A 13564-nucleotide genomic window follows, 5' to 3' on the forward strand; every position below is an offset into this window, starting at 1 on the left:
GCCTCATCATGGCAGTAGAGGAGGCCATGTATGGACATATCTGAATGGGAGTGGGAAGCAGAGTTGAAGTGGGTGGCTGCTGGGAGATCCTGTCTGTTGTGGCAGACAGAGCGGAGGTGCTCTATGAAGTAGTCCCCCAATCTGCATCAGGTTTCACTGATGTAGAGGAGTTTTTAAGATTTTTTTGTCTCAGAAGCTATTCAATGTCCACAACGGGGAAAATAATTGAGTTATATGGGTGAAAGTAGAAACCTGTTAACATGCATTGTTTCATTTCTATTTAATTTTGTTCTGCTTTTCTGAATTATCTTCACAATGAGAAAGGAACATGTTTAATTAGCACAAGAATCCCAAAATTTTTGAATACAAACAACAAAATTAACCTGTCTTAATCCTTCAGCAAGCATGTTTGTAAAACTTCCTCCATTAACTTATTATTGTTAGTGGCAGTGAGGGGGGATAAGAGAGGGGGAAAAGGAATGTGCATCTTAATGAATTCCAGCTCTTCTACTACAAATTTAAATTAATATCCTTGCTAATTCAAGAAAACAAACTTAGAAAAGGGCAGTTTCATAATACATATGGTAGCCAAATTAATATTGGGGAAAGAGTGCTTGAAAAATTGATATGGAGATTTAAATGAAAACATCATGAGCTTGTAAATAGTTAACAATTGTAGCAAAACAAATGTTGATCCCTTGGCAGGTGTGATAGGCAATAAAAATGATAGCTTTACCTGCAATGAAAGGTTTAGATTACCTTTCTGATTATTATACTGATATGGACAAGATTCTGAAAGGGCTAGACAACATAGAAGCATTGCTTCCTCCAATGGAAATACTGAATTAAGGGGCACTGTCAAAGGACAAGAGAAGTCAAAGCCAACATAAAAGCTGAAGACGGCATATAATAGAGCAAACATTAGTGGGAAGTTAGAGGATTGGGAAGCTTTAAAAACCTATAGAAGGCAACTAAAAAAAAGTCAGAAAAAAGATGGAATTCAAAGGCAAGCTAGCCAATAATATTAAAAAGGAAACCAAAGTTTCTTTAGGTACATGTAGTGTAAAAGAGAGTAGATATTGGACTTCTAGAAGATGATGCTGGAGAGGTAGTATTGGGGCACAAGCAGATGGCAGACAAAATGATTAAGTATTTTGCATGAGTCTTCACCATGGAAGACACTAACAGTAGACCAGAAGTTCAAGGGTGTCAGAAGACAGAAGTGAGGAAGTTGCCAATACTAGGAAGAAGGTACTCGGGAAACTGAAAGGCCTGAAGACAAATAAGTCACCTGGACTACATGGGTTACTCCTCAGGGTTCTGAAAACGATGGGTGAAGAGATTGTGGAGACATTAGTACTGGTCTTTCAAGAATTAATAGATTCTGGCATGGTTCCAGAGGACTGGAAAATTGCAAATGTCACTCCACTCTTCAAGGTTTGTCTGACCTCAGTGGTTGGGAAGATGCTGGAGTTGATTGTTAAGGATGTGGTTTTAGGGGAACTTGGAGGTCTTTAACAAGATGCCACATGAGGCTGCTTAACACTAAGCAGGTGGTATCACAGGATTGATACTACCATGGATGAAGCATTGGCTGATTGGCAGGAGCAAAGAGTAGGAATAAAGGAAACCTTTCTAGTTGGCCGCTGGTGACTAGTGTTCCACAGGGGTCTGTGTTGGGACTGCTTTTTACATTATATGCCAGTAATCCAGATGACGGAATTGATGGCTTTGTGGCTAAGTTTGCAGATAATACAAATATAGGAGGGGGGACAGGTAGTGTTGAGGAAGTAGAGAGGCTACAGAAGGACTTTGACAGATTAGAAGAATCGGCAAAGAAGTGGCAGATGGAATACAGTGTCAGGAAATGTATGGTCATGCAATTTTGTAGAAGTAGTATGTGTACACTATTTCCTAAATGAAGAGAAAATTCAAAAATCTGAGGTGCAAAGGGACTTGGGAGTCCTCAAACAGGATTCCTTAAAGGTTAATTTGCAGGTTGGGTCAGTGGTGAGGAAGGCAAATACAATATTAACATTCATTTTGAGTGAACTAGAATATAAAGGAATGGATGTAATGTTGAGGTTTCAAAGCACTGGTGAGGCCTCACTTGAGTACTTTGAGCAGTTTTGGGACCCGTATCTGTTAAAGGATATGCTGACGTTGGAGGGGATTCAAAAGAGGTTCACAAAAATGATTCGGGGTTGAAAGGCTTATTATATGAGGAGTGTTTGATGGCTCTGGGCCTGTACTCCCTGGAATTCAGAAGAATGAGGGTGGGGTTCTCATTAAAACCTATCAAATGTTGAAAGGCCTTTCTAGAGTGGGTGTGGAAAGGGTGTTTCCCATGGTGGGGGAGTCAAGAACGAAAGGACATAGCCTCAATAGAACATAGATGACGAGGAATTTTTTTTTTTAGCCAGAGTGGTGAAGCTATGGAATTTGTTGCCATAGGCAGCTGTGGAGGGCAAGTCATTGGATATATTTAAGGCAAAGGGTGATAAATTCTTGCTTAGTCACGGCATGAAGGGATATGGAGCAAAGGATGGAAATTGAGGCTGAGAGGGAAATTGGATCAGCCATGATGAAATGGCAGAGCAGGCTCGATGGCTCAAATGGCCTAGTTCTACTCCTGTATCTTATGGTCTTACAAACAGTTGCCATTTAAGATTAAATGGGGAAAAACCTTATAGTTGTATACGCACAAGAGTTGGAAACTTCTTACTGCGGAATGCTATAAAGGCTAAATACTTTAAAGGCTGGGAAGGACAGATTGTAAAGGAGTCTGTAATTATGGGAATCAGGCTGGAAAGTGGAGTTGAGGCTAAGATCAGCTTGAACACAACTGCAGTGAATGGGCAAGCAGATGGAACGGCCTGTTCATGCTGATCTTTGTTCATGGTGGAAGAGTCAAACAAGTTATCAATTTGGACCAATTTCCTCTCACAAGTAAATGATACTTGTCACGCTGAGAATTCTGTTACTATGTGCTGAAAGTAGCACATCAACCTTCAAGCATTTCTGCATTTAAAGAAAAAAAACAAATGTTTTGTAAATTACATCTCTCAGATTACCGAATTTATTGGTAGCTCCTATGAGCCATGAATAGTTACTGACTACTTGGAGGTACATAAAATGTGTGCACTTTTGTGGAGGTCAACTGCCCTTGCCAGTAATCAAGTTCTACATCATCTTCAAGCATCTGTATGTTAGGCATGATTGGAACCTGTTTCCAATTGTTTCTGTAATAGCCTCATATATGAAGAGCTGACGAGTGTACCATCAAATGCCACTGGCCATGGCTATCTTCAAACAATAAATATCAAGTCACCTCCGGCATCACTTTAACTAATCAAGCTTGTATTCCTCCAAGGCCAGTCACCTCTTGTTTTGTCAACCTCTGACATTTGTAAGCTCTGACTAATGAGGTTTCAAGTTATGATTCCAGGAAATAAACCTAGGCACTTTCATATGTGCTTAAGAGGTATGAGACACCAGGAGACAATTTGAGTAGAAAAGGTTAAAAAGTGCTTTAGTTAACTTCATAGAGTTGCATTAAATATATTGAGCCCATGATGTCATTTCTTGAAGGTTTATATTAAGTCAGCCTTATTCCAGCAATGCGATATAATGGTATTCATGCAGGAGTAGATACCTGTGCTGTATCATTTAAGGCACATGATGGTGCATACCTAGTTCCACACATTATAGTACAGGAAGCTGCTATTTGCCTCATCAAGTTCATGCCGACTTAAAGAAGAAAAACTATCATTTAAATTCCTTTGTTTCATTCCTGAGTGGATCTGCAATTTGTCTATCATGTCCATCAATTCACTCCTTTTGTTCTGTTGCCAATCGCCTTCACCAAAGCAATTTCCTGTAGCCAATTGGGAATGAGGGAGGAAATGAAAGCACAGAGAGGAAACCCATGTGGTCATGGGAACAATGTGAAAACTCCAAATAGCTGATGTCAGGATCAGACATGAGGCCTCAGAGCTTAAAGCAGCAGCTTTAACTGCCTTCCATCATGGGTGGAGTTCAGATAGAGACATACTACTAGGGTGGTTTTCACAATCAATTGGTAACAAGCCCTTGAGCTGACATAACAGAAAAGAAAGCAATAAAAGCAGTTTATATATACTTAGAAACATAGAAAGCCTACAGCACAATACAGGCCCTTCAGCCCACAAAGCTGTGCCGGACATGTCCTTACCTCAGAACTACCTAAGCTTACCCATAGCCCGCTATTTAATTGAACTTAGTCGCCACTTAATTTACCAAAAATACATGCAAATATTCACTGAATGAGGTTTTTTTGGGACACCAAAGATTTTTATTGCTTACCTAACAGTCTGGAGTTCTTAGTTTGCCAGGTAAGTGGTAGCAAGAAATCTAACAACCAACAGAATCAGCTAATGTAATGATGGTTTTATAATCCTGCAGTGCCCAAACCATTTGGATTTAAGGAGCCATTTTCAAATTGAAACAGCAATTATTGCTGGCAGTTCTATATGATGCTTGTTTGACATCACTTGCACAAAATCCTACTACATGGTTAAGCCCCACACGGACCTTATCTGGAAGCATCTGTTCCCTCCAAGTTGATGTTCTTCTCCATTTCAACATTGATTTTGACCACACCAACATACGACTTCAGACCCATGAGATGCCATTTTCCTTAGTTACTCCTCACCTTGGTCAGGATAAACCCATCTGTACCATTTCTCAATCTCCACAGTATTGAAAATTTTAAAGTATATCCCATTGTTTATGGTGAGTCTTGTATGTGACGCATTGTCTATTTCCCCTTTAAAAGGGCAAGATAAAATTGTCATTTAGGCCAATTTAGCTTGAGGGGTACAGTTTGCCTATCTTTATTCTAATCTGAAAGCCAAAACATGGAAGTGCTGCACCTGTGATTAGTTTAAACCTGTCACCTTTGCAAATGATAATGCTACAAACAAATGTGAAACCTAATGGTAGCTAGAGAAAAGGTTATGGGGAAGTTGCTGAATCATTAAACCAAGTGGTCAGTTCCTCAAACACTCAATTATATTGACAATTTCTTTAAAATTGCACAATGGACCATAATAAAGTGAGAGGCCCATATGAAAATGTCATGCCCTTCATACAAAGTTCACCTCTGCTTAATCAATCATTCCTTTTAATGCAAATTTGAACAATAACTTTCTACAATATGCCAGAACACAGTTTAGCAGTAGACAGATTTAATTAACTTTTAATAGAGCACTGACTTCACACATATTCTATACATTAACTTGTAAGGCAAATGAAAATATATTGCCTATAAGCATAGCAGACCTGTCTGAGACAGTACTGGACAAGCTCTACAAGAAACAGATGGCTTGTAAGTTAGGTAGAATTAATCTATTCTTTCCTGTGAATGAAAGGAGTTGTCAGGATGCTTCACTTTGCGTTGAATTTATTGCTTGAGGGAAGGTTCTTCTCTTGAAGGAAAATTGGTGAGTGAAAACTCAGCTCATCTGCTAAAAAATTATTCAGTCACAAGCACCGATCATGTAGAAAACACAATCAGTGATAAAATTAAACCATCTGATTTTAATTGCCTTTGGGATTTTTACTTTAACAGATTCACTTCTGAATCCTCTTGTTCCAATTTATACAAATATGACAAAAACTTCCAGACCAGATTAACTTCCATTGCTGAGTGAGTGTGCAGATAAACTTGGAGTGGGAGTTGTATTTTACCTTATTGGAATTAAGAGGATTCAGATTTTAGGAAGTAAGGAGGGAAGTGAAGTAGCAAAACCTACGTAGAAACAGAAAAAGTGGTTATGGAATTGAAACCATGCATCAGAATCCTTCCATCCTCCTACTGATCCTGCTCAACCTGCTTAATTCCGCCAACAAATTATTTATGCTCCAGATTCCAGCATTTGCAATCTCATGTCACCAAAGTGCTTATATCCTGATATAAAAGCTTCCACCCTGTTAGGGATGGCAAGGCCGATTTGATCAATTGATTTAAGTGACCCAAAGCCAGTAATAACTCAAATGTGGGAAGTAAAGTTCAAAATATACCTTTTACTTGAGAAGGCTCACCAGATTTCAGTAAAATAAGAGACATTTACAAACAGAAACAGAAGACCTGAGGGGTATTTTCCCATTTTAGTCAATGCATAGAATACTAGAAAGCCAGCCGGTGGTGTAATGGCATCCTCACCGGACTTTCAGGCGAATGGCCCTGCTTTTGAATCTGGCCAGGACCTTACATGCTTTCCATCCATGCTGGATTGAGCATCAAGTTAGGAACTCTGCCTTTAAAAAAAAAACAGACTAACACTAATGAAATGACAAATGCTGCCTGATACGCCAAAGGCATGAAGAGGAACTCCATAGAATAGTAAAGAGGTTATGCTAGTCTCATTACAGCATATAGTTCTGGTCACCATGTTACAAAGATGTGTTTGAACTTGCAAATGTAAAGGAGAGAGGTGGCTGGGAGAAACAAAAAAATCACACTGAGTTAAGATTTGATAAGCCAGGATTCCCCCTCCCCCCCCCCCCACCGCCAAACTTAGAAGGCTGAATGATGACTTTATTTGAGGTGCACAAGATTAGAGGACTAGATGGAGTAATTCATTTCTCACGGGAAGAGGTAAGAACTTAGAATCAGTAATTTAAAGTATTTGGTAGAAATACTTTGGTAGGCAGATATTACATGGGATAGGGCAAGAGGTGAAATAAATTCACCCCAAATTGAACCTCCGTAACTGATTGCCATAAAGAATAGTAGAAAATCCCTGCCCTCCTATATGCTTCTGAGACCTTGATTGCCTACAACAGGTAGAGGAAAGGTACCACAACACTTGTCTTCTCACTGGAAGGATAAACAAAATACTTGCAGTATCATTTCCCAGGCTAACATCCATGCACTGCTCCCAAGTTACACTCAGTTGGCTACATTTGGTCATTCACAAGCCTGACACAGACTGCCTAAATTGATACAACTGCAAAGTCTGATATAAAGGGATTACAGGGTAAAAGGTGGGGGTGGGGGGGAGAGGGGGAGAATATGTGCTCAAACCTTAGAAAAAAAATGCATTGTCTTCACTGACTCCTGAAAATCTCTCACATGTGGTTGCTCAAACAGGGCATTCATGATACTATTGAATCCCAAATCCATGCATCAGGAGAGCGCTGAAGTCTTCTATAAAATACAGAGGTAATGTGCTACCCACTTGTTTCCCTGGCCAGGCATCACCTGACACAATTCTGGAAGAGACTGCAGTTCCCATGTCTTCATTAATTACCTCAGCAACACTGGAGTGGAAGCAAATCATCCTCAATGCCAAGCAACTAGCCTAGAAGCAAGTGCTGAAACTCGTGTTTAATCAGTATTTTGATGTATACATTAAAAAAATCATAATCCATAGATTCATAGACCCAGTGCTGGAAGCTTGGATTAGTTGAGCCATCTTTTTCAACTGGCATGGACACCATGAGTTTCTTTCCATATTCCCTGTCACTTTTGAAGATCATAAAGTTACTGGACTCATTGAAAAGTGAAATCAGTTTTTTTTTTAAAAAAACAAAAACTTACCAGAAATCTTGAAAACAGGACCATGGGACAATAATACCTTTAGAAACAAACCTATGATCTGATAAAACAAGACCATTGGAGGATACTACCATTAGAAACAAACCTTGAGGTCTGATTTAAAGGGGGCATTGCTTTGTTGGTGATAAGCCTTGTCCTTTGGCAAACCTCACATTTTATAGAAGGTAATACATGCTTGTGTGTGTATATACAAACCCCATTTCCAGAGAAATTGGGATATTTTCCAAAATGCAATAAAAATAAAAATCTGTGATATGTCAATTCACGTGAACCTTTATTTAACTGACAAAAGTACAAAGAAAAGATTTTCAATAGTTTTACTGACCAACTTAATTATATTTTGTAAATATACATAAATTTAGAATTTGATGGCTGCAACACACTCAACAGAAGTTGGGACAGAGTTAAAATAAGATTGAAAAGTGCACAGAAAAGTCATGCTACTGTGACAATTATAGACACCTGGGCTCGGGAGTACTTCGGAAAACCATTGTCACTCAACACAGCCCGTCGCTGCATCCAGAAATGCAACTTGAAACTGTATTATGCAAGGAGGAAGCCATACATCAACTCTATGCAGAAATGCCGGTGAGTTCTCTGGGCCCGAGCTCATCTCAGATGGACCGAAAGACTGTGGAACCGTGTGCTGTGGTCAGATGAGTCCACATTTTAGCTAGTTTTTGGAAAAAAACAGGCATCGAGTTCTCTGTGCCAAAGTTGAAAACGACCATCCAGATTGTTATCAGCGAAAAGGTGCAAAAGCCAGCATCTGTGATGGTATGGGGGTGCATCAGTGCCCACGGCATGGGTGAGTTGCATGTATGTGAAGGTACCATTGACTCTGAGGCGTATATTAGGATTTTAGAGAGACATATGTTGTAATCAAAGCGATGTCTCTTGCTGGGACGTCCATGCTTATTTCAACAGGACAATGCCAGACCACATTCTGCACGGGCTACAACAGCATGGCTTTGTAGACAAAGTGCGTGTGCATGACTGGCCTGCTGCCAGTCCAGATCTATCTCCTATTGAAAATATATGGCGCATCATGAAGAGGAGAATCAGACAACGGAGACCACGGACTGTTGAGCAGCTGAAGTCTTATATCAAGCAAGAATGGACAAAATTTCCAATTGCAAATCTACTACAATTAGTATCCTCAGTTCCAAAACAATTAAAAAGTGTTATTAAAAGGAAAGGTGATGTAACACAATGGTAAACATGCCTCTGTCCCAACTTTTGTTGAGTGTGTTGCAGCCATCAAATTCTAAATTTGCGTATGTTTACAAAATACAATTAAGTTGGTCAGTAAAACTATTTAAAATCTTTTCTTGGTACTCACTTCTGCAGATGCTGCTTGATCCACTGGGTTCCCCAGTCAGATTGATTGTTCTGCAGATTACAAAAAAAAAATTGAATTTTACAAAAACTATACATAAATAGACAAATAATCAAGGTGTAGAAGAAGGCAAACTGTATAAATAAAAACATGAGTTATAAAGAATCCTTGAAAGTAAGTCTGCAGCTGTAGAAGTGAAGTTATCCATGTCACCAGGAACCTGATGGTTGTAGGGTAATAACTGTTCCTGAACCTAATGGTGTGGTACACAAGGCTTCTGTACCTCCTGTCCAATGGTAGTATCGAGAAGAGGGCTGGATGGAGAGGATCTTTAATGGTGGATTTTGTCTTCTGTTGGTGGTGCTCTTTGTAAGTATGCTCAACGGTGCTTCCAAAGTGAGTTTGTATTCTGTTATAATTTACATGTGTGTGGGCACATGGCCAAGTGGTTAAGGCATTGGACTAGCGACCTGAAGGTCATGAGTTCGAGCCCCAGCCGAGGGAACGTGTTGTGTCCTTGAGCAAGGCACTTAATCACACATTGCTCTGCGATGACACTGGTGCCAAGCTATATGGGTCCTAATGCCCTTCCCTTGGACAACATTAGTGTCGTGGAGAGGGGAGACTTGCAGCATGGGCAACTGCTGGTCTTCCATACAACCTTGCCCAAGCCGGCACCCTGGAGAGTGAAGACTTTCCAGGCACAGATCCATGGTATCGCAAGACTAACGGATGCCTTAATTAATAACTTACAGATGTTAGAGATGATATATTCCAATCAGTCAATTGATTTAAATCAGTGGTTCTCAATCTTTTACTGCTCATGGCCCACTGGTGACTTTCATTTACCAATGTGGCCCCCACCCTCCATAGTCTCCATTACTAGCTGGTGTTTTTTTGGTTAACTGTACAATTATTATAATGTACAGTCAAAATTTATGATTTAACTGGTTATAGGCATATGTTAAATATGTCAGTTGTATTTGAAAAATAAAACTATTTCAAAGCTCTGAATAGGTTTGTCAACCAATAATAGAAAAAAAGTGCTTAATATTGTTACTTTGGGTATTTAGTGAGATCTTTGCAACTGATACAAGTAAGTTTTTGAATATCTGGTTGTAGCTTGGTTAAAGGTAATCAAAGATCACCTCTTTTCACAATATCAAGATAGTTAAGAGCTTTTGATAACAGGTGAAGAGCTTGAATAAAGCCACAAAGTTCAAAGTAAATTTATTATCAAAGTGTATATATGTCACCATATATAACCCAGAGATTCATTTTCTTGTGGGCATACTTAGTAAATCCAAGAGCCATAAAGGAATCAAAGAAAGACTACCCAACAGGATGGACATGCAACCAATGTGCAAAAGACTACAAACTGTAGAAATAATAAATTAATAGGCAATAAATATCAAGAACATGAGATGAAGAGTCCTTGAAAGTGAGTCCATAGGTTATAGGAACAATTCAGTGATGGGACATGTGAAGTTGGTGAAGTCATCCCACTGGTTCAAAAGCCTGATGTTTGAGGGATAATAACTTCCTGAATTTGGTGATGCGAGTCCTGAGGCTGTTGTACCTTCCTCCTGATGGCAGCAGTGAGATGAGAACATGATCTGGGTGGTGGGGTCCCTGATGATGGATGCTGGTTTCCTGCATGGTGGGGAGGCGGGAGGGATTTACCCTTGATTGACTGTAGTGAATCCCATTTTTGTAGTATTTTCCATCCAAGGGCAATGATGCTTCCATACCAGGCTGTGATGCAACCAATCAATATACTCTGCACCACACATCTATAGAGGTTTGTCAAAGTTTTAGACATCATGCTGAATATACACAAATTATAAGGAAGTGGAGGTGCTGCTGTGCTTTCTTCATAATTGCTCTTACATACTGGGCCCAGGACAGGACCTCTGAAATGATAACACTGAGGAATTCAAAGTTGCTGACCTTCTCTACACCTTCAATCCCCCAATGAGGACTGGCTCAGGGACCTCCAGTTTCCTTCTCTTGAAGTCAATAATCAGCTTCTTAGTCTTGCTGACATTGAGTGAGGTGTTGTTGTGGCACTACTCAGTCAAATTTTCAATCTCCCTCCTATATGCTGATTTGTAGAGCGAGTAGAACAGGAGGCTAAGTACACAGTCGTGTAGTGTACCTGTGATGATGGAAATTTTAGAGGAGATGTTGCCAATCGAACTGACTGAGGTTTGCAAGTGAGGAAATTTAGGATCCAATTGCACAAGGAGGCATTAAGGCCAAGGCCTTGAAGCTTATTGATTAGTTTTGAGGGGATGATAGTATTGAATGCTGAGCTGTATTCATTAAAGAGCTTCCTGACGAATGCATCTTTGCTCTTCAGATGTTCAGGGTTGAGTTAAGAACCTATGAAATGGCATCTGCTCTGGACCTGTTGTGCTGGTAGGCAAATTGGAGCGTATCCAAGTTGCTTCTCAGACAAGAGTTGATATGTTTCATCACCAATCTTTCAAAACACTTCATCACAGTGGTTGCAGGTACTACTGAATGATAGCCATTGAGGCAGATTACCACAGTGTTCTTAGGCACCCATTATAATTAAACTAGATTAGAGGTAGGAAATCCAATTAAAAAGAACTTTGCTTTCTCCCAGAGCTGCGCAAACTTATTTTGAATATCAAGAGTTATCCAGAAATTTTGCTTGAGTTGTTGTATCACACTGCAGCCCAGTAAGGCATTATTGCAATGTGGTGTTAGCATCATTCAAATTCACCCCAAATGAATCCACCAATTTAGAATGTGCATCACCAACAGGTCTCTGAACTTAAACTTCATATCAGTTTGCAGTAGTTTTAAATGATCAAGCTATACAATTAGATCATCTTGCAATTCTATTGTAAGAGTGGCCAGTGAAAGAAATTGCATAAACTCACTACATCCAGTGTTGCTGCTGAAAATTTTGAGTTTTCCAAAGCAAGTGGTAATAACCTCTTTGCATGATATGAGATTGTGCTCTCCCCCCACCCCGTAACCATTTCATAAATTCAGTTTTTCAAATATCAGACAGGTAATGTGTCAGACATAACACATTTTTCTCCAAGCTGCTTATCGCTTAGAAATGCTACAATACTACCCCAAAGTGCAACAAAGCCACAAAGACAATTACTTTAGATAACCATTGCACCTCTGAATGCATTAGTAGCTGTTCAAGGTCTTCGTTTGCTTCACAATTTTCATTAAAACTATAATCGTATCATGGCCTTTTCAGAAACTGCTGGGCTTCCAGTTTCTTTTTTTTTATATATTTGTGGCCCCTAAAAAACCTGGCATGGCCCCCTGGGGGAACCGTATGGCCCACATTGAGAACGACTGATTTAAATGACTCATTTAATCGTTAGGATTTGTGGTTTCATCCATCTGTCTAAACCCCAAGTTTTGGACCAATTTACCACAATCAAGCCAGGGCAAGTACCAAATCCGGTAACAATCAAAAGACACTGAACAGCTCATCCATTGTATTGAGTGGTTACAAAAGCGAAAGTGTACACCCGAACATGACACTCAAGTACCTTTTAGAACAGATGGTTATCAAATGCTAACAGATCTTAAAATTAATGTACCGGTATTCTCTGTTTGTGACAAAAGAAAAATCAGCATTGGAAACTGCTCTCCAGCGAGACCAAGTTACTCTTCTGACCGCGCGCTCTTACTTGTGAAGAAAGTTTGTAATACTGTCATATTTACTGTTCCAATGATTTCATTCACCAAGTGTATTCCTGTTTATTTTTTTTAAACTGTAGGGACACCGTTGGATATTTAAAAGCACTGGGATGCTTGGAAAGATGCACAATTACCTTCCCATTAACCTCACGAGAAGTTCAACTCTCAGCTGATCTTACGGCGTATCTTTTTTAAAAAAAATTGAAAACAGGCCAACCTGAATGGTTAAAAGGGACGGATCACTTCGGTTTCACACTACACCAGCTGAACGGTATAAAATGTAATTAGAATTCTAATGCCTCTCTTCAAAAAGCAGAGTAGTCATCATATCATTATAGCTCGCTTATATGCAAATTAATCTATTACCCTACCGGCTCCTCCATTTATATTCCAATTACGTCCGGGTAACATTTCCGTTTAGAACTTGAATTTATCATCAGGATTTTTTTTTTGACTGGCTAATTGGTTCTACTTTGAAATCCCTCGAATTCCGATTGAAAAGAATAACTTTTCTGTCGTTTGCTGCTGAAGTAACACTTACCCTTCCGTAATAGATCAGTTGGGGGCTTGATCGACGTTGATAAGCTCCACCTTTATTCTGACAACAAAATTTCTGTGCACGTTTGTAATTGCAATCGCTGGGCTCGATTCCAGATCTAATCTGTGTAAAGGTGCTTTGCTGCTGGGATTTCCCTTTTGTCCCTTTTGTCCCTTTTACCCTTTTTACTCCGATACAAAATCGTAACCAGCCAGCTGATCTATTTCAATACCACGTGGCTTTCGTTGCCTAGGCTACAAGCAAGCACAACCGAGCGCTGACGATGCAATATGAGCCAATTTAAGAGCGTGCCAATCCCAAACAACACAAGATGTTTGTTCCCCTCCGCTTGTTGCACTGAAAGCTCTGTTAAGTGTTAATTACG

The 13564-nt window shown here is 39.7% G+C and overlaps 1 protein-coding gene across 1 annotated transcript in view; it reads right to left on the reverse strand.

The window, feature by feature from the left end:
• ttc34 (tetratricopeptide repeat domain 34) overlaps window positions 1–13354 on the reverse strand; it is a 75767-nt gene extending 62413 nt beyond the window's left edge. The window contains exon 1 of the mRNA XM_072244853.1: window positions 13183–13354. The gene's annotated coding sequence lies outside the window, so the exon portion shown is untranslated. The remainder of the gene's footprint in view (window positions 1–13182) is intronic.
• Window positions 13355–13564: the final 210 nt, after the last annotated feature.

This window comes from Mobula birostris, chromosome 27, assembly GCF_030028105.1.
Source record: "Mobula birostris isolate sMobBir1 chromosome 27, sMobBir1.hap1, whole genome shotgun sequence".
NCBI classification, from domain to species: Eukaryota; Metazoa; Chordata; class Chondrichthyes; order Myliobatiformes; family Myliobatidae; genus Mobula; species Mobula birostris.